Source organism: Dasypus novemcinctus, chromosome 6 (genome assembly GCF_030445035.2).
Source record: "Dasypus novemcinctus isolate mDasNov1 chromosome 6, mDasNov1.1.hap2, whole genome shotgun sequence".
Lineage (NCBI taxonomy): Eukaryota > Metazoa > Chordata > Mammalia > Cingulata > Dasypodidae > Dasypus > Dasypus novemcinctus.
Window position 1 is genome coordinate 123,405,788 of NC_080678.1, and position 26,581 is coordinate 123,432,368.

Sequence of the window (26,581 nt, forward strand, 5' to 3'; positions counted from 1 at the left end):
GTATCGCGAAGCGGACTTGGCCCAAAGGGCATCCGCCTACTACACAGGAGGTCCGTGGTTCAAGCCCCAGGACTCCTTGACCCGTGTGGAGCTGGCCCATGCGCAGTGCTGATCCACGCAAGGAGTGCCATGCCACACAGGGGTGTCCCCAGCATAGGGGAGCCCCACACACAAGGAGTGCGTCCTGTAAGAAGAGTTGCCCAGTGCAAAAGAAAGTGCAGCCTGCCTAGGAATGGCACCACACACAGAAAGCTGATACAACAAGATGACGCAACAAAAAGAAACACAGGTTCCCGGTGCCACTGATAAGGGTAGAAGCGGTCACAGAAGAACACACAGCGAATGAACACAGAGAACAGACAACTAGGGGAGAAGAGGAGAGAAATAAATAAAGAATGAATCTTAAAAAAAACAACAGGTATCTATCAAGTGATGAATGAATAAACAAATTTTAGTGTAGAAGGACATTATGTTTACTGAAGCAAGCTGGACACAAAAGGACAAGTAATATATAATTGTGCTACTAAGAAGTAAATATATTGTGTAGCATATTGTATGATTTTATTTATATAAAATGTAAATATAAATCAATTTTATAAAGATGAAATTATATTAGTGTTTATGTAGTAATGAGGAACGCATGCTAAGTGATATGGAATTTTTTTATTATGGAGTGATAAAATGATTCTAAAATCTTGTGTTGTGATGAATACACAATATTGTGATTATACTAAAAGCCTTGGATTCTATAGTTTGGATACATCGTATGGTATGTGAATATATGTCAATATAATAGCTTAATAAATAATTCAGCAAGAATACTTAGAAATATTAGCCATGTACAGCAGGAGAAACAGAGATGGAGAGGTGAAGAATTTTCTTATTTATTTGTTAGTCTGTTTATTACTATTGAAATAATGAAAATGCTCTAGTAATGATTGAAATACTCTATGTTTCTCTATAAGCTCTCTATTTGAAGTGATGAGTATACCAACTATGTGATTATAGCAAATAACATTGATTGTATACTTTGGATGAACAGTATGCTTTATTAAAATGTACCAATAAAATTGTTTTCCTTAAATGAAATAGAAGACCTAAATATACCAGTCACAGGTAAAGAGATTGAAACAGTCATCAAACAACTCCCCAAAATAAAAAGCTTAGGATCAGATGGTTTCACAGGTAAATTCTACCAAAGCATTCAAAGGTTTAATACCAATCTTACACAAACTCTTTCAAAAAATTGAACGAGAAGGAACGCTATTGAAATCTTTCTATGAAGCCAATATCACTTTAATACCAAAGTCAGATATGACATTACCAAAATTATTTCCCTAATGAATATGGATGCAAAAATTCTCAACAAAATACTTGCTAATTTAGAACCAGCAAAAGGGTAGCAGAGGAAGGAGCTCCTAGAATTAGCTCATGTGACAGGGCAGTTAGTAATCACCCAGTTACCTGAAGCACCTGTTTGGGGGCTCCAGGAGCCCAGAAAAGCATACTGCAACATCCTTGAAAGAATGGAAGGAGGATACTGCTCATCTGCAGAGAAGGTTCCAAAATAGAGTGCTCCATGCCCCAGATGTTGGTGCTGGATGCATAAACTGCCTCAGGAGCTATTCTATAGCTTGAATTAGGAGGTCCACTTTGCAAAACAGTGATGGAGAGACAGTTGGGCACCAGTTTCAGCTACTGATTAGTAAATCTGGCATGCTAAAGTACAATCCTAAGAACAGCTAAAGTATGAACCTGTCCAAGTTAGAAAGAGGCCAGTAGCTGCCATTTTGACTCCACCATCAGCATGAGGTACGACTGACTGGCTGGCTGAAAACTGATGATGATAGAGACCTGGTTCTTTTATCAAGATCAGACTACAGTCCTAGACTAGGATTCAGTCCCACCAATAGCAGGGAGGAAGCTGGTGACCCTGCACCAGCCTCTCTGGGTAACTGCAGGAACATTTGGCTAACACAGACTGCATAGTCAGAAATTTGCTGGGGCAACTGCAGTCATTTTGGACCCACATGGTGTATATTGCTGTGCATACCTGCAGCTCCATCTCTGCTTCGTTTAGGAGAAAAAAGGATATGAAGCTTCATCAGTCTCCCTGGGCAACGACAGTCTAGGCCTCCACAACTTGATTATTACATACAATTATGGCTGTGTCCCTACCCCTGGCAAAGGAGAAAGCTGAGAGAAGCTTCATTGGTCCCAGGGGCAATAAGGAAAGCATGAGCCTCCACAGGTTGCAGCACCAACTACATCATTGGCTCCTACTATGCAACCAGTAAGAGAGGAAGGGGCAAGAAAGCCCAAAATTAAAGAGAGAAACTTCACCAAGAATAAATGTATCTGGTAAGCCAGATGCCAAGACACCAAAAAAAATTACAATCCACAATAAGAAACAGGATTTTATGGCCCAGTTCAAAGAACAAGATAAGCCTCCAGATGATATAACAGAGTTGAGACAACGAATCATAGATGTTCAAACATATCTCCTAAATAAATTCAATGAGATGGCTAAAGGGATTAAGGATATTAAGAAGACATTGGAAGGAAGCAGATGTGGCTCGAGTGGTAGAGCTTTTGTCTACCATATGGGAGGACGTGGGTTTGATCCCTGGGACCTTCTGGTGAAAAAGAAGAGAAAGCATGCCTATACAGCAAGCCAGTACCTGTGTGAGTGCCTGCATGGTGAGCCAGTGCCTACACGAGTGCCTGCACAAATGCCTGTATGATGAGCCAGTGCTCCCATGCAAGTTAGTCATGCAGCAAGATGATGATGCATCAAAAGAGAGACAAGGGGAGTGTCAAAGTGAAGCACAGCAGAAACCAGGAACTGAGGTGGCACAACTGACAGGGAACCTCTCTCCCCATCAGAGGTCTTCAAGATTGAATCCTGGTGAATCCTAAAAGAGAGAAAATGAGAAGAGAAGACAACACAAACAACAAAAACAGCAGGGTGGGAAGAGGTGAAAGGGGAAAATAATTTTTTTTTAAAAAAAAGACATTGGATAAGCACAAAAAAGAATTTGACAGCATACACAGAAAAATGGCAGATCTTACAGGAATGAAGGGTGCAATAAATGAAATAAAAAATACACTGCAATCATATAATAGCAGATTTGAGGAGACAGAAGAAAGGATTGATGAGCTTTAAGAAATGGCCTCTGAAAGCAAACATAAAAAGAACAGATGAAAAATGGAAAACATTGAAAAAGGTCTCAGGGAACTAAATGACAAGAATAGATGTGCCAGCATATGTCTCATGGGTTTCCAAGAAGGAGAAGAGAAGAGGAAAGGGGCAGAAGGAATATTTGAAGAAATAATGACAGAAAATTTCCCAACCCTACTGAAGGGCATAGATATCTATGTCCAAGAAGCACAATGTACTACCATCCAAACAGACCAATTCCCAGACACATACTAACCATGACAAATGCCAAGACAAAGAGAATTCTTAGAGTAGCAAGAGAAAAGCAATGCACAACATATAAGAATACTCAATAAGATTAAGTGCCAATTTCTCATCAGAAACCACGGAGGCAAGAAGACATTGGTGTGGCATATTTAAAATGCAAGAGGAAATCCTTCAGCCAGTAATCATATCTAGCAAGACCGTCTTTCAAAAATAAGGGTGATTTTAGAATATTCACAGATAAACAGAAATTGACAGAGTTTGTAACCAAGAGACTGACTTTGAAGAAAATACTAAGGGGTGTGCCACAGTCTGAAAAGAAAAGACAGGAGAGAGAGGCTTGGAAAAGAGATTAGAAATAAAGATTATATTAGTAAAAGTAACTAAAAGTGTCAAAAGAGCTGTGAAAATAAAATTACAGATAAAACCCAATATTTTGTAATAAACAATGAACAATGTAAAGCACTTATATTCAAAAAACTACAACTCATGGTTAAAGAAATCAAAAAAAGAACTGAATAATTGGAAGAACATTCCATGCTCACAGATTGGAAGACTAAATGTCATTAAGATTTCCAGGGAAACGGACTTTGGCCCAGTAGTTAGGGCATCCGTCTACCATATGGGAGGTACGCGGTTCAAACCCCGGGCCTCCTTGACCCGTGTGGAGCTGGCCATGCGCAGTGCTGATGCGCGCAAGGAGTGCCGTGCCACGCAAGGGTGTCCCCCGCGTGGGGCCCCCATGCACAAGGAGTGCGCCCGTGAGGAAAGCCGCCCAGCGTGAAAAGAAAGAGCAGCCTGCCCAGGAATGGCACCGCCCACACTTCCAGAGCCGCTGACGACAACAGAAGCGGACAAAGAAACAAGACGCAGCAAATAGACACCAAGAACAGACAACCAGGGGAGGGGGCGGGGGGAATTAAATAAATAAATAAATAAATAAATAAATAAAAAGATTTCCATTCTACTCAAATCAATGTACAAATTCAAAGTAATTACAATAAATATTCCACAAACAATTTTTTAAAATAAATGGAAAACATGATTATCAAAAATTTTTGGAAGGGTAATCTGTCTTAAATAGCCAGAAACATCTTAAAACGAAAAAGTGAATTTGGTAGACTCTCATTTCTGGACTTTAAATCATATTACCTAGCTAGAGTGGTAAAAACAGCATGGCACTGGCATAAAGACAGACACACAAATTGATGTAACTGAATTGTTGGTTTGGAAACAGACCCTCACATCTATGGTCAAGTGGTTTTTGACAAGCTTATCAAACCCACCCACCAAGGACAGAACAGTTCATTTAACAAATTGTCCTGAGAGAACTGGATATCCATAGCCACAAGAAAGAAAAAGGATGCCTATCTCATACCTTATACAAAAACTAACCCAAAATGAATAAAAAAACCTAAATATAAAAGCAAGAGCCATAAAACTTCTAGAAGAAAATGTAGGAAAATATCTTCAAGACCTGGTGGTAGATGGTGGATTCTTAAAGGCGATAAGAGGAGATCTGAGATTGACTACTGATGTTTAATGTATGTAGAAGTTTTAATTAACTTTACTGTAAAATTGTAGAAATGTATAGAGTTGATGATAACACAAAGTGAGTAGCAGCTGGTTTACAAATGGGAATGCAGCTGAAAAGGTTTGTCTAGGGATGTAAATGCCAAATGAAAGAAAGCTAGAGAATTAATCTAGGGACTGACTAACAGTAAACCCAGAGGCGAATGAGAATTGTGGTTACGGTACAGGTGCAAAAGTGTCTTTTGTGAGCTAGAGTATGTACATCACTATTGCAGGGTAGTGTGAATGTGGAGAAGCATAGGAAAAATACAACAGGAGGTATCTATGGACTGTGGTTAAAAGTGATAATGTACTATTCATGTACCTATTCCAAAGGTATATTGTGTTTATAATGGGGGAGTGTGGAATGTGTGCCAAATGGTAATAATCTGATGATATTAATTCATAATCTGTAACAAATGTTCTACCATGGTGTGGTGAGTTGATAGAGTGGTGTTATATGGGAATCCTGTACATGTGCATGATTGTTTTGTAAGTTTACAACTTCTGTCATAAAAATATATTTAAAAAATAATAATAGAGTGGGTGGGGTGAAAATACACCAAATACAAGACAAGGACTGTAGTTAAATAGAAAGATTTTTAAAATATTCTTCCATAATTTGTAAATCACAACAATTCAAGGTGCGGTGTGGTGAGTTGATGTATGGGACCCCTATATGATGTCATACATGTTAGCTTTGTAAGTTCACAACTTTCATAATACACTTGTTTATGCATATCCATATTTAAATTATATAGTAATAATAATAACAACAATAATAACAGGCTGGGTTGGGGGAAATGTAAGATACTTTGGCCAGTAGTAATATTTTTTGGATGCTCTTTAAGGGTCAGTTAAAAATGTCTCACAACAATACAAGGTATTAGTGGTCAGGTGAGGTGAGGTATGAGAGCCCTGTATGATACTATGTATGTTTGTTTTATAAGTTCACAACTATTACTACACACTTATTGTTTATGTATGTTTATGTACGAGTATATACCTCAATAAATTTTTTTTAAATATGCTTGTTTCAAGCTCAACAACGCATGAAATGAATTATTCATGATGATCAAGTGGCATGCAAGAGTGGTTCAACACAAGACAGTGCAATACACTACACTGGTCAGAGAAAAATCAAATGATCCTATTGATTGGTGCAGAAAAGGCATTTGACAAAATACAGCTTCCTTTCTTGATAAAAATACCATAAAAGATAGGAATTGAAGGAAACATTCTCAACATGATAAAGGCCATATATGAAAAATCCACAGCTAACATTGTACTTAATGGTGAAAGACTGAAAAGGTTTCATGTTGCAATTGGGAACAAGACAAGGATGCCCACTGTCGCCACTGTTATTAAAAATAGTGATAGATGTTCTAGCTAGAGCAAACAGGCAAGAAAAAGAAATAAAAGGCATCCAAATCAGAAAGAAGGTAAAATTTCTGCTATTTGCAGATCATATGATTCTATACCCAGAAAGTCTTGAAGAAGTTGCTGGAGTCAATAAAACTATTTCAACAGAATGGCAGAATACAAGAAAAATATGCAAAAATTAGTGATGTTTCTATACAGTAACAATGCTCAATCTGGGGAGGAATTCAGGGAAAAAACTCCATTTAAAGGTCCTCTAAAAGAATCAAATATTTAGGAATAAACTAAACCAAGGATGGAATAAACTAAACCAAGGATGTAGAACTCTTGTATTCAGAAAATCTCAATGCATTCCTAAAAGAAAGCAAAAGACCTAAATAATTGAAAGAATATTCCATGTTCATGAACTGGAAGACTAATTATCATTAAGATGTTAATTCTACCCAAATTGACATACATATACAATGCAATCCTGATAAAAATTCCATCAGCATTTTGTAAGCAAATAGAAAGCACTATTATCAAATTTATTTGGAAGGGTAATGGGACTTGAATAGCCAGAAATATCTTAACATTTAAAAATGAAGTTGCAAGACTTTCACTTTAGGACTTTAAAATGTATGATCCAGCTACAATGGTACAAAACAGCATGGTACCAACACAAATATAGACATATAAACCAAAAAGTAAATGGGTGGTTCAGAAACAGACACATACACAATCAAGTAATTGTTTACAAGGCTGTCAAACACACCCAGCTGGGGAAGAGTAATCTATTCAACAAATGGTGCTGGAGAACTGGATATCCGTAGTCAAAAGAAAGAAAAAGAACCCCTATCTCACACATTCAACAAAAATTAACTCAAAATGAACCAAAACCTAAATATAAAACTAGAACCATAGAGCTCTAGAAGGAAATGTAGGAAAACATTTCCAAGACTTAGTTTTAAAAGAAAATGTATTCTTTAACCTTACACCAAAAACATGAGCAATGAAAGAAAACAGGATAAATGGGACCTCCACAAACTTAAACACTTTTGTGATTCAAAGGACATTGTCAAGAAGTGAAAATGTAGCCCATTCTATGGGAAAAAATATTTGGAAACCACATATCTGATAACAGTTTGATTTCCATTTTATATAAAGAGATAATACAACACAACAATAAAAAACAATCCAATTAAAAAATGGACAAAAGACTTTAATAGACATTTCTCCAAATGTAAAAAGGCCAAAAAGCACATGAAAAAATGTTCAATATCACTAGATATTAGGGAAATGCAAATCAAAACAACAATGAGATATCATCTCACACTGCATAGAATGGCCATTATCAAAAAAAAACAGGAAATAATATGTGCTGGAGAGGATGTGGAGAAAGAGGAACACTCCTTCACTTTTGATAGGACTGTAAAATGGTGCAGCCTCTGTGGAACACTGTTTTGCGGTTCCTCGGGAAGTTAAATATAGATTTGCCTTATGATCCAGCAATTCCACTACTAGGAATATATCCAGAAAAACTGAAAACTCTGATGCAAACTAACATTTGCACATTGATGTTGTAGCAGTGTTATTCACAACTGCCAAAAAAAATGGAAGCAACCCACATGTCCATCAACCAAGGAATGCAAAACAAAACATGGTATATACATATGATGAAATTCCATGCTGCTATAAGAAAAAATTAAATTGGGACACATATGATAACATGGATGACCTTGAACACATTTTGTTAAGTGAAATAAGCCAGACAATAATGGACAAATATCACATGGTCTCATTAATATCAATTAAATATGAAGAATAAATACTTGGAGTTAAAACCTATAGTAAACGTTTATTAGGAGATAAGAAGGGGGCTAAGAAGGTGTACTGATGCTTAAAGTATGTGTGTAAGGGTAAGGCCACATTGGGAAAATAAGAATAGAACTACATTAGGAAATAGAAATTGCCAAGTGCCTTCAGATAAATAAATAACTTAGGGCTGCTCCCAAAAAGAGTGTCAATAAATAACTTAAGACTGCTCCCGAGAAGAGTGCCAATAAATAACTTAGGGCTGCTCCCAAGAAAAGTGCCAATAAATAACATGGGGCTGTTCACAAGAAAGGGCTTTTAAAAAAGAAAAAATAGATACACTATCTTCAGCTAACCGCAGTGTTCCGCTTCTGTGCCTGCTTGCTTACTTGCTTACTAGTAAACCCCGCCCCCGAAAGGCTATAAAAACACCTCTTCCCTTAGACTTGGGGCTGCTCTTTCCTCTGCGTAGAATGAGGCAGCCGCCACACAGCTAATAAAGCTCTCAATTGAAACTTTATTCAAAGTCTGAGTCTGGTCAATATCGCTGGTCTATAACGTGGAAGTTTTAATTAACTTGATTGTCCATGTGTGGAAATGGATAGAGTTAATGGTAACACATTATAGTGAGTAAAACTAATGCAGCTGGTCTATAAATGGGATAGTGGCAGAAAAAGGCAGAAAAGGCAAACGTAAATTGAAAGAACGCTCTAGAATAATCTAGGGACTGAACAACATAGTGACACCAGAGGTGGATGAGAATTGTGGTTAGTAGTACAAACACAAAAATGTCCTTCTATGAAACTGAAATTATGTACATCACTACTGCAAGGTGGTAAGAATGTGGAGAAGCATGGGAAAATAAAATTAGTATAATCTATGGACTTTTGTTAACAGCAATACTGTAATATTCTTGCATCAACGCAAAGATGTATTGTGTTAAAAGGGGAATGTACAAAATACACAAAATGTATGCTATAGACCACAGTTAGCAATAATGTTCCATAATTTTTAACAAATGTTCCACAACAATGTAGTGTGTTGGTGTAGGGTCATTGTGTGGGAATTCCTTACATGTTCCTGATTATTTTGTAACTTCACAAACTCTCTAATAAAATTATATTTTAGAAAAAGAAGTAAAATTGACTCTGAGATGACATGATCTTATATGTAGAAAAATCCTATAGTAGCCACACAAACACATGTCTATTTACACTCATGCACACCCTCACCCTATTAGAGCTAATAAATGCACTAAAGTCTCAGGGTAAAATATGAATGTGCATATCACTTATATTAAGGTAAACAAATTGTGAGGAACCCAAAAAGAAAATTAAGAAAAAATTAATTTTCAAAAGCATTAAAAATAAAAAAATTGCTGTGAATAATATTTTTAATGGTACCAGGGTCAGGGAATGAGTCCAGGACCTTGTTTGTGGGAAGCTGGCACTCAACCACTGAGCCACATTGGCTCCCTTGAGTTGGTTTTCTCATTTGTTGGCTTGTTTGTTTATTTTTGGAGGCACTGGGGACCAAGGCTGGGACCTTCCCTGTGGCAAGCAGATGCTCAACCACTTGAGCCATATCTGCTCCCCTGCTATGAATAATTTTATCCAAGGTATGCAGGTGTTGTGTACTGATTGTCTATAAAATGTGGCTGAAAGAAGTTAAAGAAGACCTAAATAAATGGAAAGGCATCCCATTTAATGGAATGGCAGATTTAATATAGTTAAGGTAGCAATTCTTCACCAAAAAACACTAAGATATACAATGAATGCCTATCAAAATCTCATAGCGCATTTTTAAAAAAAATAAATGTAATAATAATAAAAAACACACAGACAAGGAAATTTGTCACCTTTCAATGTAAATGCTCTAATAATGATTCAGATGATAAATGTACAATTACGTGATTACACCAAGTACCATTGATTGTACACTTTGGATGAACTGTATGCTTTTAATGTGCATCAATAAAGATGATTTATTTAAAAAATAAATGTAAAAGCTTACTCTTGAAATCACAGAATTATAAAAAGACCTGAATTGATAAAATTATACTGAAAAAGTAGAAAAAATGAGAAGATATCCAATTCTATATTTCCAAGCATAATACAAATCTACAGTTTTTAAAACAATCTGATATCTGATACTGACATAAATGGAAACACCTAAAACAATGGAAAAGAACTGATACTTCAGAAATACACCTATATAAATCATCAATTAACTTTCAACATACATGGCACCAAGGTCTTGTACTCAGGAAAGAAATGTGTCTTCACCATATGGTGGTGGAACAACTGGATATGCACATACAAGACATGAATTTTGATACTTATCTTAAAATATTTACAAAAAATTAGGTAATTTAGAGAGGTAAATGTAAGAGCAATACTATACCACTCTTCATTACTTTGGATGTGGCAATCGATGCTTAGAGGAGACATTAAAATCACTAGAAACAAACAAATTGTATTTCACAAAAATTTTAAACTTTTTCAATCAAAGGACCCTCTCAAGAAAGTGAAAAGGTAACCCATAGAAAGGAATAAAATACTTTCCAAACATAGATCTGAGAAGGGCTTAATATACAGAATGTGTATTTTAAAAATCCCTTTCCTTTTAACATAAAGACAGTCTAATTAAAAATGGACTAAATATGTGAATAGACATTTCTTCAAGGAATATATCAATTAGCTAACAAACACATGAAATGATGCGCAACATTTTTAGTTATTAGAGATATGCAAATCAGCTCCATAATATGACATCACTTCAAACCTGCTAAGATACTTATTTGAAAATCTAAAATAACTGTTGCTGAGGATGTGGAGAAATTGGAATCCTTGTACATAGCTGGTAAGTATGTACAATTGTGCCACAACTTAAGAAATATTTTTGCAGTTCCTCAATAGGATATAACCAGAATTAGCTGATGATTTATTAATTCCCTTCCTTGATATATATTCCCAAATTTGAAGAAAGATATCCAGGTAATTGTATAGATATATTCATATTGGCATTATTTACAATAACAGGTAGAAATGACTCAAATATCTATCACCTAATAAAATGATAACCAAAATGTGTAATATCCATACAAGGAATTTTTTTTTTAATTTTTTATTCATTTTGTAAAAATATTACATTCAAAAAATATGAGGTCCCATTCACCCCCACCGCCCCCATCCCACCACAGCACACTCTCTCCCACAGCAACACTCTCTCCCATCATCATGACATATCCATTGCATTTGGTAAGTATATCTCTGGGCATCACTGCACCTCATGGTCAACGGTCCACATCATAGCCCAAACTCTCCCACGTTCCATCCAGTGGGCCCTGGAAGGATCTACAATGTCTGGTAATTGTCCCTGAAGCACCACCCAGGACAACTCCAAGTCCCGAAAACGCCTCCACGTCTCATCTCTTCCTCCCATTCCCCGCACCCAGCAGCCACCATGGCCACTTTTCCCACACCAATGCCACATTTTCTCTGTGGACCTTGGATTGGGATACAAGGACTTTTGTTCAATCATAAAATGGAATGAAGTAATGGTAAAAGTGGTAACAAGGAAAAGATTTGTAAACGTGATAGTGTTTTCAAAACTTTTAAGCCAGGTACAAAGGTCACATTTTAAAAATATTCCATTTATATGCAATATTGGAGTAGGCAAATCAATAATGACAGAATAATGATTATTGGTTGACAGGGACTGAGGGGAGTGGGCAATGTTAATAACTCTTTTTGTGTGTATAAGTTTCCTTTGAAGTTGATAAAAAATATTCTGAAAATAAGATAATGCTGATGCACAACATGGTGAAAATACTAAACAGACTGACAGTACATTGAAAATGCTTTATTTCACCTCAATAAAAAATGTACAGATAATGTCAAGTACAGAAAGTGATGAGATATTTATTTAAAGAAATCAATATTCTCTAGAATATATATTTTTAATGTATAAATCTGCATATAAACATTGTGTTCTAAATTTTAATGAATGTTTTCTAATATTTCTTTTATGCATAAATGATACCGTATTCATAAGATAAAATAAAATGGCAATTTAAAAGGAAACCCTTGACTTCCTCTCAAATATTTGTACAATTCAATCATGAATGAAATGGCAATAAAATAATATCATTTACTGTGTTATATAACCTTTACATAATTTCCTATTAAAACAAGTATAAAATTGGCTTCCAATGTTCTTTCAGGTAATTACTAACATTTTTATCCTATTCTAGAGAATATTACATAGCTTCTGCCCTACAACTCCCACCCTCCATTGTTCATTCCAGTAACTTGTTGAATTTTTGTCACATCATTAGGCCTTTGAAATGTTCATGTTTATTCATCTTGCATTTATTTTTTCCAGATTTATTTCAGAGAATTCCAGCCTCTTATCTATAGAGAGCCAGTGTGTTAGGATCCCTAATGAATCTCCAGGACCTGGAAAATTTCTTAGTACACATAATGTAACCAAGAGAAATTACGAATGAATAAAGAAATGAATGAATCTTTATAATTTCTCTTAACAATAGCCTTAGCCTTACATGGGGAACACCATCTAAGAGTTATAATTTTGAATTTATCAGGAAAATCCAATGAGGATGAACAGTATGTGTCCAAAAGAATGAAGAACTGACTAGTTTTATCATCTAGGTAATCAGGGTCTGACCCCCTGAAATATAGTCCTTACATGGTTTGATTGTTTTAAAAAGGTATGCAAAATAGAGGTTATATTCACCTTAAGAAGAAACTGGACAAGGCAGGAATCTGGGAAGAGAGGAAAGTGCTCCTTTCTTTTGGAACTTCTCTCAGATCCTGGCTGAACTCACCATTTCTCCCAATCTTGGAGTTCTGGAGAGTTCTCCAAACAATAGATTTGAGCAGGCCACATTTACTTGTACTTTTTTAAGGCTTGACTATATTCAGACTTTTTGTATTCCAAAAAAAATGTTTTCCATTTTATTGTATCCACTTTTGCCTCATCATTCTCATTTACTATTTTTTACTATCTGTGTCCCTTATTCATTTTTGTTTTGAATCTCTTTCATTATTTTATCTTGTACAAGATTCTAGGTCTTTTCTGTTCAATACTGTAAGCAATAAACATATATGACTATTAAATGTAAGTTAATCAAATTTAAATAACACTAAAATTTCAGTGCTTTAGGAGCATTAAATAAATTTCAAGTGCCCGATAGCTATATGTGGCTAGTGACTTTTCTAATGGACTATGGAGATATAGAACACTGTCTTCATTGCAGAAAGAACCATTTGGTATATACATCTGAATCTTAGATATTTCTTCCATTTTTTTCCATTTGTAAATGAACTATTTTTTGCTTCTCTATTGATTCCTATGTCTTGATGCCAATAATATTTAATTTTATTTCTTTTAATGCTTTAAGGTAGGTGCTCATATCATTTAATCATTTATTTTAATTTACATAAGTATTTTACATAATACAAGACCAATAATTATCTCAGGAAAATTGGTTTAGATTTATGACTCTGGAAACTTTATGTAATGTATTAAGCATTACTGTTATTTTTCATAATATACTTTTTTTATTTGTACCAAGGTTATTTATAAGAGTTTTCCCCCCTTAATTTTCACTTCATAGATTATATTTCCATGTTTCTCACTATTTTCTTGTTTTATTTCCTTTTGAATAGAGAATATAGGTTATCCCTTCCAAATTTTAAGGTTTTCCTTCATCCTACTGCATGAAACTTTTACACGGTGCATCCATAAGTTCTTTAATAGTAGTTTGTTTTTTTTTTCAGGTTGTGGTACTTTAATATATGCTTTGATGAATAATTGGAGGAATTATTCTTATTTCCTTTGAGAATGTAGGAAGGATTTTTATTGTTAAAGCAAGAAGTGATACAAGCCTATGATATGATATATAAGTTACATAGGTCTGAGTCCTTCATTCTAAGCCCCATGTCAGCAAACTAAAGCTTAACTAAGTTCCTGTCACTGTAAATGCTCCTATCTCAGAACCTGAATACTGAGAACAGCCAATCATAACTCAACAGCTCCCTTTTACTTCTATAGCTTTGTTCCTCTAAGTCAAGTCTAAGCCACATAAGGAAAACTATCCTGGGTCAATTAATAAGATTATTTTCTTTAAGACTACCTTATCCTATTTATAAAACCCTTTTTGCTCTCACCCTAGTAAGTTCCCTTCCATTCTATGGATTGTATGTTTTCTGGCTCACGAATTATTTTTAAACAGCTATGAGACCCATAAAATTAATTTCCTTTGGATTTTTTGTTTTGTTTTTGGGGGACTACGATGGGACTCTGGAGGCAAGAAGACAGACAAAAGTGCCCACTGAACCCTTTGTGTTTTCTTTTTTCCCCATCTTCAAGGTTCATGCATGAGTACCTTGCAGATTTGAGCTCCACTACTTTTGTGTTTGAGCTCTCTGATCTCATTAGATGTCAGTCCAACATTTAGTGGGTTAGTCTTATTAATGAAAAAGTTCAAATTTTTAGCCTAAGTCCCTAGACTTTTGGTATAAAACAATTTCATTTCTGCTACTGCTGGTTTCTTTGCCTTATGCAGAAGGTAAGAAGTGAAATGATAAAGATGAGACCCACATCTTTATCTAATACTTTGATTCTCTATGCTCTGGCACTCTGGCATATTACATGTTCAAAACTTATGGGGCTGGAAGCTGAATCAACCTAACAAAATGGCAAGTCTCATCAAAGATAACCTGGAATTTCCATGTTCATTTTGGGAAATATCCAATTAGGCAAAATTACTATCACTCTAGTAAAGGAGCTCCAAAACTAAACAGTCTAATGGAATGCCTACTTTATTTAGTACTCAGAATTTACTTAGATAATGCAAGAATAAAAAATAGTTTCATTAAAAGACTCTTTGCAAAATACAAATGAGAAATTGTAAGCTCAGAGGATTTCTGTTTTCTTTATTTCTATGTTTTTGTGTCTAACAAATAGCAAAATAATTTTTTAATTGAAGCTATAAGCTATTTGTGTCTACTTACATGTTGACGTATTTTATTTTCCTACCTCTGAATAGTATTACAAAAGTCATTTATAAAATCCCTTAAAAGAGCTCTATTCAAGTTGGATTAAAGATAAATAAGCATTTATATATAAATTAATACTACTATAGTTCCACTAATTAAGGAAAAAGAAAACTTCTAATATTTCCAGTGAAAACAGAACACTTAAATCCAAGTTCAGGCAAACCCTAGGCAAACAGGATGGATTGAATTTTAACTAAATAAAAATAGCTATGTCTTTGAAATTATCAATACTAAGTAAAATATAATCAAATAATTTTATTTCAGCTTGCTCTGTTCATCCTAAATTTATGCAGTGTTCTCATAAAATAATATAGCATTATATTTACTAGATCCTTAAGATGATCAAAAAATGTAAATTGAGTTTTGAAGATGTTGGTTTGAAAAGAGTTTACAAGATCATTTTGAAAACAAATCAAATGCATACAGGATGTGTTCTGTTAAGAGAATGAAAAATAGTTCTGTCTTAAAGCAAAATGGCATGTTGTAACAGAATGAGAAACAAGAATATATAGAACAATCTGAATAGGTGTAGAAAGTTGTAGGTTTTCAGAAAAGAGATTTTATCTGTGAAGGTCAAGGGTGGTTAATATTTGATAGATTTATAAGATTGTTAGGAGTTTTCTTATCAGACAGTATCTTCATGCAAATCTAGTCCAGTATTTGATTTTCTTTTCATTACAAGGACAAATTTTCCTTTGATTATCAATCTAGTCTTAATAATAAACGGTTTTTCTAAAACATCTGAGTAGCCTGCTTAGATTCTGTATCTTATCAGAAAAATCTCCTGTGCTTTATATCCTTTATATAATCATCCTTAATTGTTTTAGAGAATATCTTCCTACTTTTGAATAAAGTATTTTTTTTAAACCATCATGCTACCACCTCTCTTTATAACATTTTGTCACTTTCATTAAGTAGGGAACTAAATTTTGTCTTGCAGTTTTCCATGATCCTATTTATGAAAATGTTAAAACCTGACAACTTTTGACAGTTTCCTTCTAAAAATGAACCATAAATACTTCTTGATCTTTAACTCTCATTGGGATTTTATAGAGGGCCTGGAAAATCACAAAGTATTTTTTTTCTTTCATCTTGTAAAAAGGGAGGAGATAATTTAGGTTTATTTGATATGTTATTAGTTACATGGGAAGGGTTATCAAATTAAAAAGGATTTTGTAACTTTTTGTTGGTTAAATTATGAGATAAAGTTATTAATAGAAACATTTCAGAATTTACATAAAGTTCTTAGAGACTTGTCAATACCCTCACTGCCCATGAGTTCTCCAAGTACTGGTAAGTCTGAATTAGACAACAGTATTATTGGTCATAAGTTCAGATGTTCTTGAAATAGTATTTTGTGACCTGTCATCTGATTGTTCAGTTTTATAAAACAGCAATAAGTTAACCATGGACATTTTATGTCTTTTTTGTTCTACAGATATTTTTTATTCTGATGCTTCCCAGAAAACACTTGTAATCAGCTACAGGTCAGTGTGCTTCATCTTCAACAAAACGGGCTGTCTCAGAGACCTATGAAAAGAACTATGCCAATTTATCTGAGATACAAGCTTCTAATGACAGTCCTTACATAACTGAGAGCATACCACTGCACTGAGTCAAGATCTCCATGAGTTTGGTGAAGAAGCTGATAGGTTCTTGAGATTGATAACAGAAGATCTAATGAAACAATGATTAGTTACTTAGGTCTCAATGAACTAATAATGATCATAGTTTCCTTTGGAATATTGCTAATATTTTATTGTTCCATTTTCTAGATACAAGGGATCCCTTACTGAACTAAGCTATCTGTAATTCATAAAACATTCATTTTTTTCTCCTTGCCTGACCCCTCCAGAATTTGAAAACTCTTACTGAACATTCTTAAATTCATGGTACTATTATCTTTATAGGTTCAATCACAAACTATTCTCCTCATTAAGAAGAAATAATTGGAGTAAATGATTATATAACAAAGTCTTAGGGATGTTAATTGAAGAACACAGAGGAAACTCCAAATATATTGCACACTAGAGCCTTGATGCAGTTGTCTGTTCTTACCAAAATTGTGTAAAGCTTCAGCAGAACCTGCCAAATTAATTAAAGCCTCAGTAAACTTAACTCTAACCAGAAAACTAAATTCTTATGAGAGCCTTCTACTTCGACTCTTAACCTTCACCTAAAATGCTATAATGTTCCTCACACCTTTATCCAATGAGGGGATACCCCATGACTCTAAACTGGTAACTTCAAAATGAATGACTCCATACATGTTCCTATGATCAACCCAGATGTCATTCAATTTGCTAATGTTTCTTATGCTAAATATTTTAAAGATACATTCCAAAAAGTCTATGCCACATACTAATTGAATAAGACAGTCATCCACAATTTTCTCCCACCAAAAAGGATGAAGTCTGTGCTCTTACCTAACCGTGCTTTAAATCAGAAGGGCATTCTGTAACATCTATAGCAGAGGTTCTTAATTTTTTTTGTTCCACAGACTCTTCTGCCAGTCAGGTAAAAACCACAGACCATTTCTCAGAATGTAGTGGCTGGGAAATTTATGACACTCACTGGAATGCCTTTAAATTGAAATTTTCAATTCCAACTTATGGACCCCCTGAAATCTTTCCCCTGAAATCATCACAGACCCCTGATTGTTGATCTATAGTGATTTTGGCATGCTGTGAAAACAAAGAGGGTTCCCTACTTCTTCTGGTATGCCAGTTGGAAATTGTGAACAAGAAAATTATCTCCTTTCTGCCATTTTACTCCCATCTACTACTGCCATCATTAAGATAAAGGCTCACACAAAGAGGACTGAGGCAGAATGTATTTTAAAAATGCACATGCATATTTTCATGAAAAAACAGTTGCTAGTAAAACAGCTGTAACTACAACCTTAAATTAATATTATCTAAATTAAACAAAGAACCTGGGCATTCCTGACCCAAAATTTTACCTTTGGCCCTCTGTTTAGTCCTAATATTCCTTTTAGGAAACACAAATTCTCTCCATTTGAAATTATTTCTAGCAGACCTATCTCTGGGAATAAATTGAGAACTTATCATTTATTGTCACAAGATGAAATGACCCAATTTGCAAATCCTTAATGTACTACGCCAAAGATTATCTTCAATAAGTAAAAGAAGCTTTCCTGTCCTACATTGTTGTAGAATTTGAGAGAAGTTCAATTACTTGAGTATAGAGAGGCCAGGACTCAGGAATGATTTTGAGAAGGAAAAATGGTTTATTGAACGGCCAGCCGGGCTCGGGAACTTTCTGTTTGAATCCAGAGCCCCGAACAAGATCTTTTAGTCCCTTTTATACAGAGAGGAAAGGCCAAATGGTCCTTTTGTTTCAGTTCTCAATAGGCTTGAATTAGCATATATTTCCACATCTTAGTAAGCTTTTAGCATGGACCTCAGGCATTCGATAAGCTTTTAGCATATTTGCTTTGCATTTCCCCTGAATACTTAAAGTTTATAGACCTTGCATTGTTAAACTGTTTCCTGCTTGCCAAGGGCAGGACTGCAAGCTTTCATCATCCCACACCCACAAGTCACAGATAGTTTAGGTTACCTCTGGAGACAAAGAGCCTGCCACCCATAGCCCACATCAACATGACAGGCACTCCATTAATCATAATTTGTCACCAGGATAATGGGTCTCTTGGAAATGACACAGACAAAGTTCTCTTAGACTCCTGGACTAATTATGGGATTTAAGAATCAAACTACCAGGAAGGGAAGCAAACAATGTCACAAATTATACTACTTATTCCCAAGGTGAGAGATCAAGTCCTAACATAAACAAGTTCTCACAAATACTCTCTACCTTACTAATACTTACAATGCATAAAAACTTTATATTTTTCTAAGCTTTGACCTTTCACTGGCCTGGAAAGACAATGTAATTGTCTGATTCTCCAAGGACATTTCAAAGGACGGTAAACTTACAGACTATTGTAATCATCACCATAAACCCTCACCTATACACATGGTAAAGGACCCCATTTTTCTACCCATAACAAATTTCTTTCTTATCCAAAATGCTTCAGCCTCTTTGGATTAAACTGTTGTGGAATTTAAGAGAAGTTCAATTATTTGAGAATAGAGAGGCCAGGACTCAGGAATGATTTTGAGAAGGAAAAATGGTTTATTGACGGCCGGCCGGACTCGGGAGCTTTCTGTTTGAATCCCGAGCCCGGAACAAGATTTTCAAACGTCTTTTATACAGAGAGGAAAGGCCAAATGGTCCCTTTGTTTCAGTTCTCAATAGGCTTCAATTAGCATATATCTCTTTCACATCTTAGGTAAGCTTTTAGCAAGGACTCCAGACATTTTAGATAAGCCTTGGTTTTTGCATTTCCCCTAAATACTTAAAGTTTATAGCCCTTGCTTTGTTAAACATTTCCTGGGACTGGAGCCTGCTGTCACCGTCCCTAAGGGCAGGACTGCAGCCTCTTACCGTTCCACACCCACAAGTCAAACAACTTAGTTATTTCTGAAGAGACACAAGTCAAACAGCTTAGTTATTTCTGAAGAGACAAAGAGCCTTCCACCCATAGCCCACATCATTCCCCCCTTTCTGCCAAAGATTAACTTGCTAAGCTTTGGCATAATTATTGTTGGAGCTATGAGGTGGATGACTGTTTGTTGTTTTGATTGATTATTTATCAGTCTTTAGTACAGCATCAAGGACCGTTTTTAGAAGTTTAGAACTTTTCATTCTGGACAGCAGAATCTTGGGCAGGGGCCTCCCGCAGTTATTCTGCTGCCACTGGCACTCACGTGGATTTCCAGTCAGGTTCCAGATCCATCTATTACTTTTATTTTACTCTTAAAGAGTTTACACCTTTAATTTAAAAGGGGTGCTGAAGGGAGACGATCTCTTTTCTGTAACTGCTTCCTGCTGGCCATGGGCTGTAGTCATTGCCTAATAAGCAATAAAATATAACAGCAATAAAAATAACTGGAGGAAGATGGATCTGGCATTCTGTACGAAGTTGGATGAAGTTTTCATATGGTTAATAAGATGTTCACTCTGAAAGAAACAAACTTAATTAAAAATTTGGAATACCCGTTTTTAAAAGAGGACACATTGGATTACAGAGATAGACAAGATTAGATGCCTATAAAGATGGCATTCCTTAAAAGCTGGTGGGAACAGCATATATATTCTTTTTTTTTAAGTTATCCATCTTTAGAGAGAAATTGCAACAGACACTTAGCTTTGTCTGAAGACACATTCCAAGCTGTTCAATGATTGACACTCATTCGCTCTGTCAGATGCTCCTGGTGAACTGGCACTCCTTGGGCAACTGGCTTCACTCAGGATTAGAACACTAATTTGGAAATACTCTTAGTTTTCACCTGTGAGAGTGATCAGAACTACAGAATAAAGATTTTTACACCTTGGTTTTCATTGTACAATTTCTAGCAATTTTGACTTGTTCAATAGGTGACTCACCATCAGCAAGCAAGCCTCACTTTTGCTAACTGAGACTGGCTGAGACAGCCACCTTATTCTACAGACATGTTATTAACTGTTTAGAAAATGATTTTACCAGGAATTTAACATGTCTAATATACTTCTGCACTTGATCCAAAATAGAAAAGATAACATTTCAATTATTAGGCATATATTTAGTACAGGATAAAAGTACAGCACTTAATATTAACTAATGTATTACTTAATGCATAAGGATTCAGAGTTGCCATTATTAGTTTTGAGTTTCAGGTTTGTAATACTTTACATGTTATCTCTCCATGAGAGCAGGCCATAATGCCAATTGTGCTCAAGTTTTACTTACAGTCTCCTGGTATCATGGCTCCACTCAGCATGTTCTTCAACGCAGTGAGCAAGTTGCAGCATCCTTCCAGTATTCCAGAGATTTTCCAGTATTCTACTAGCCTGGTGCATAGTGCTCTCTGGCACCATGGAACAGTGCCAGTCTGGAGGCGATATCCATTGTACACTTGGCTGTACCGAGTCATTATTGGCTGCAGGAGCTTGAAACTGCAATATAGTTTCCATCGACTTCAGGAGCAGAACCAGAGACTGATATAGCACATATTTTTAATTGAGGGGTCAGTGACCAGCCTAGCCAATAACTCACATGGAGAGGCCACCTGTAATGTATACAAGGCCTGGTTCGAATGCACAAGAGTTTGACAATGTTAAAGTTTATTCCTTGTTTTATATATATTTTAAACAACTTAACGCAATACATATATCAAATGACTATTTACTTACACAATTTTACTATGAAGATAACAGTAGGTACTTTACTTTAGTAATAGAGGAAAAATATTATTTTTCATTGTTAGAATGAAAACAGAATATTTCCAATAGAATCAAGACAACTTTTTATTACCATTTACTTAAATGTGTATTTTGCAGTGGCCTTCAGACAGGTTTATTATCATGAAGTTATTTCTGCTACCAATACCAATCTAAGTTTCTTTAGTTAACAATGACTTCTACAACTAGAACTATTTAAACATTTTCAGTTTGGAAGATGTTTTACAAACTCTTTATAATTGACTATAACCGCATTGACTAGACACCTCATGTTTAAATAAACTTACTAAATTACAATTACCAATGAAAGAAATTTACTCTTTATTTAAGAGAGCATATCTACAATCTTTTCCCTTTAGCCTAATTTCACCAATGTGAACTTACAATTTTCACTTACAATTTTCATTACTGTAAAGATTTTGTACATATGTTAATTTAGTTTATAAATTAACTATGGGAGATTACACTCAAGTTAAATAAAATTGAAACCATTATAGTTTATGCAAGGAATGTTCTCTTTTTCCCTTACAGGAAGCTAAAAACTTCTTTTCTTTAAGTTATGAAAATTATTAATTTAAAAGCATAACTGACTACCAGGTTTTAAAACACATGCATACTGACTACCAGGTTTCAAAACACATTACACAATTACTTAATTTTTTAAAATCATAACCCAGGAAAGATCTCTCCATAGTTTTTATGGACTTTCCTTTACTTACTGAAATTTGTTAATAGAGCCACTAATTACCTTATTTTGTTGGAAAGAAATCTTCTGGAAGAAAATAAGGCTCACCAGATTGTGGAGAAGAAAATACTTTATTCTCAATCTTGCAAGAAGGGGCGCAGAGCCAGATATGGCTGGTGCCCCGAACAAAGAAAAATGACACAATTTATACCCCTAAGCCTAGCATGCAAGCTCTTCCTGTTTTTCCATAGATTGGATACTTCAGAAGTTACAGCTTATCTGAGATTTAACTTTCCCACGCAAAAGTTTGATTTAACTGCTTCTTCTATCACATTCCAACCATTTTAGTTTTTACCTGCTCCCCCCCTTTGTCAAATAAGGAATAGAATTTAGTGCTGAAATGGCACCGACTTAGTTAGCTCCTTCTTGGGCATCCTTCCACTGCCCATAGGACTGGCCTAAACTGGTCTCCTCCACTGCTGTCCAACCCGGGAGTGGGAGACTGAGGCAGCAGGCCACCGGGTTACATCAACATTTTTCTTCTGTGAAAATTAACCTAATCTTTGTTTTGTTTTGTTTTGTTTTTCCAATTTATGGCTGACAAAGGTTTAAACTGGGAAATTACCAGGCAAACTGATTCTTAATTCCCTAGCCTAGTAGATAGGTTTAATCTGCCACACCTAGTCTTGCCTTAAAAGCTCTTGCAAAGAGGAGGCCCTTTCTCAATTGTTTCCATAATCAGATTTCTATGACTTTTTCATCCTGCTTAGTTCAATTTGGGCTTTAAGAATATTTATAAATATAACTGCATATTTTTTAACAATTTGAGCAAATAGGCAGACATGAATAGTTTGACACAACAACATGACTTTAGTTACTTTAAACTTTTCGAAGACTTTTGAAACTCTTCTTAATTTGCACTATGACCATGCAGTTTACCACAAGAATTTTCTTTCTTACTTAATGGATTGTAATAACCAAAATGTTCTCAATGCCTTAGCACCATTTTGTTTTAGAACTTTATATTTTACCTTGAAATTAGCAGAATTTTTGGATAAGCAACAAGATTAGTTTTATATATATTTACTGAGGCTATTTGAAGCCTCAGGGAGACAGACTGCTTTCTCTCATGAATTGCCACTCTTAGGAACACTGACCGTCAAGGCAGGAGACTTCTCCCCCTCCACCCCCCTTTTGGTTTTGGAGATAATAAAACTCCAGTGGTCATTTAACCTTATTCTATCAGGCAGCAATTTATTTAGTTTACACTTGAATTCATAAGAGAAAGGGTTACTAATACCAGAAGAGGAGACAGTGATGTCCCAGCTCTTCTCAATTATGAAATAACCACAGGCAAAGGCAAAGGGCGAGGTTAGGCCTGAAGCAACCATAAACAAAGGAAAGGTTAGTGTAGAATTTACACTTAAATAATAGTTTCAGGCTAAATTCACCCAGCTATAATCTCAGTTATTGTCTTTCCACTGTTTTACAATATAAATGCATTTATAAATGATTTTAACTCTTAGTTACAGTTTTTATTAATTTTTTAAAACCTATTAATTTTATAACACCTTTAAATACCTTTCATTCAACTTATAACATATTAAATGAACTTAACCATTACTTTAATTTTTCCTTTAAAGTGAAAGAATAAATCTCTTGCAGTTAGTTTGAAATAAAAGGCTACTTTTCAGGATTTGATTTCTAGAACATAAAATGTTCTTTTAAAAGAGGTAAGACTCTTCTTCAAACATTGAGGATATGATGAGGTTAAAGCACAAGAAGCTATTGATAAAATATTTTCTTTGTATATTGATCTTACTCAATTTAATCATAAAAATTTCCCTTCCACAAACCTTCTACACTTTCAGTATTCATTCAGGTTCTGTCCCACACTCTACTCTTTCCAATAATCAATCATTTTATCTTAGGACAAAATCATCTTCTGTTTCCTTAACAATAAAAACCCACTCCATATATCCCACATACTAAGTTACCAGGCAAACTTCTTACAACATATAATTGCCATTAATACTAAACAAGTTTGTTAAAATAATGAACTTTTCTTCACTTTAAATACTTAGTAGCATGTAATACCAGAAACAGTTTTTTTTTGGAAGCAAGTTGGCAGGGGAGATTGGCTGCCGAATAAGTTTGTTATAAAATTGCCTTTTATTATTATTATTATCAATTCAGTTTTGTTAAATAATGACTTTCTGCAATTAGCCACTTAAATACCTTAAACAATGCTTTGTAAAACTTTTATATTTATACCCTTAACACAAATTTTACCTTCACAGAACATTCTCTTACTTAAGGTTACTACAATACCTTCTAAGAACCTGAGCAGAATGCAAACGTATTTTGGCTTTGACACCCTAAGGAGGGAACTTTACTGCATTTATTCTGATTCTGCTTTTCACCTCCTTCACTTCCCCCCCTTCCAGGCAGTCGGGTGCACAACAAACAGGAATGCGGCTTATGAATAGAAGGGTGGACTCACTGGAAAGGGGCAAGCCGCTCCCCCCTTTCCAGCTTTCAGCCAAAATGGGCAGACAGAACCTACTCAAATTTGGCAACTCTCCCAGGAACCCAGCCGCCCTGACTGGGACATTCCCAACAGACTTGGGTGCTTGGCGCGGACACAGATGGCCTCCAAGCCCCGGCAAAGGGCCAGACCAGAGACAAGACAGCAGAGCATGCACAAACATCTAGACTCCGCAAACATCCAGACTCCTCAGCTTTTGCCCCAGAATCATTTCACCCCCTTGCCAATGGCAAGGGAGGGCTCCAGCTCAGCATGTAATTCCACTCTACATAAGGACACAACTCCAACACTAGCCTTGAGCTGACACAGACAGAAGCACAAAGGTCACTAATCTGACTCACAAGTTTATATATTTATTTTCACCACGGCTGCCCCCACAGCCATCACAAACCTCAGAACACTTAACATTTGGTATAAAGCAAATTCATTCACAAATTAGCACCATAACAAAAGATTTCAGCTAGACTTTTCCATTGTTTAAACTTTACACCCAGACCAAGCTCCACCAGAAAAGCCGATCCATTTTCCTGTAACCAAGTTTTGTTTCCCTTAATCTAGACCAATTTCCAGGATATTAGGACTCGAACCTATAAATACCCTTCCTATTAAAATCGAGACTCCACTCCTTTAGTGGATATAAGATCAGTACCAGATTCTAACATGCAGTTAGACAAACCCAAAACACCAGGGCTTTTCCCCGGTTTTCCTCCTTTTCCCAAGCCTAGAGAGAACGGCTTCCCCCCAGCCTTCTGGGGCTACTAGGGTTCTCTCGGGAGGTGATCAGCCTCCCCTTCCTAGCAATTAAACTAGGGCCTTCCAGACTGTGCTCACCCGGGGAGTCTTACCTTCTTCCATGTTCGGAGTTCTTTTTCGTTCCCAGAATCTTTCTCTTCAGACCTTCCATTGCCCTCGATTTTTGTCGGGAAGATTCTGGTGGAGCCCACATCTTTTCTGGATTAAATTTAATCCAGGGGCGCCCAGATTTGGGGTTCACCCGAGTCCTCCCGGCTTCCTCGGGGATTTGGAAGGGGCAGCAAAATGCTACCGTCTCTGGCCTTCATTTATTGTCCCTTCGCGGTCGCCATTAATGTTGTGGAATTTAAGAGAAGTTCAATTATTTGAGAATAGAGAGGCCAGGACTCAGGAATGATTTTGAGAAGGAAAAATGGTTTATTGACGGCCGGCCGGACTCGGGAGCTTTCTGTTTGAATCCCGAGCCCGGAACAAGATTTTCAAACGTCTTTTATACAGAGAGGAAAGGCCAAATGGTCCCTTTGTTTCAGTTCTCAATAGGCTTCAATTAGCATATATCTCTTTCACATCTTAGGTAAGCTTTTAGCAAGGACTCCAGACATTTTAGATAAGCCTTGGTTTTTGCATTTCCCCTAAATACTTAAAGTTTATAGCCCTTGCTTTGTTAAACATTTCCTGGGACTGGAGCCTGCTGTCACCGTCCCTAAGGGCAGGACTGCAGCCTCTTACCGTTCCACACCCACAAGTCAAACAACTTAGTTATTTCTGAAGAGACACAAGTCAAACAGCTTAGTTATTTCTGAAGAGACAAAGAGCCTTCCACCCATAGCCCACATCAAAACCACTCCATTTGTTTCACATCAAATACAAATACTAGACCCAAAACTCTCTTTACTATGCTTTAACCTTTCTTGGACCTGTAACCTTGTAAACAGAAATTAATAATTAACAAAAATTTATGATTACTGAATATTATATAGATGCTTATTTTCCTTATTTTTTAAGCAAATTATAGAATAGCCCAAACCTAATAC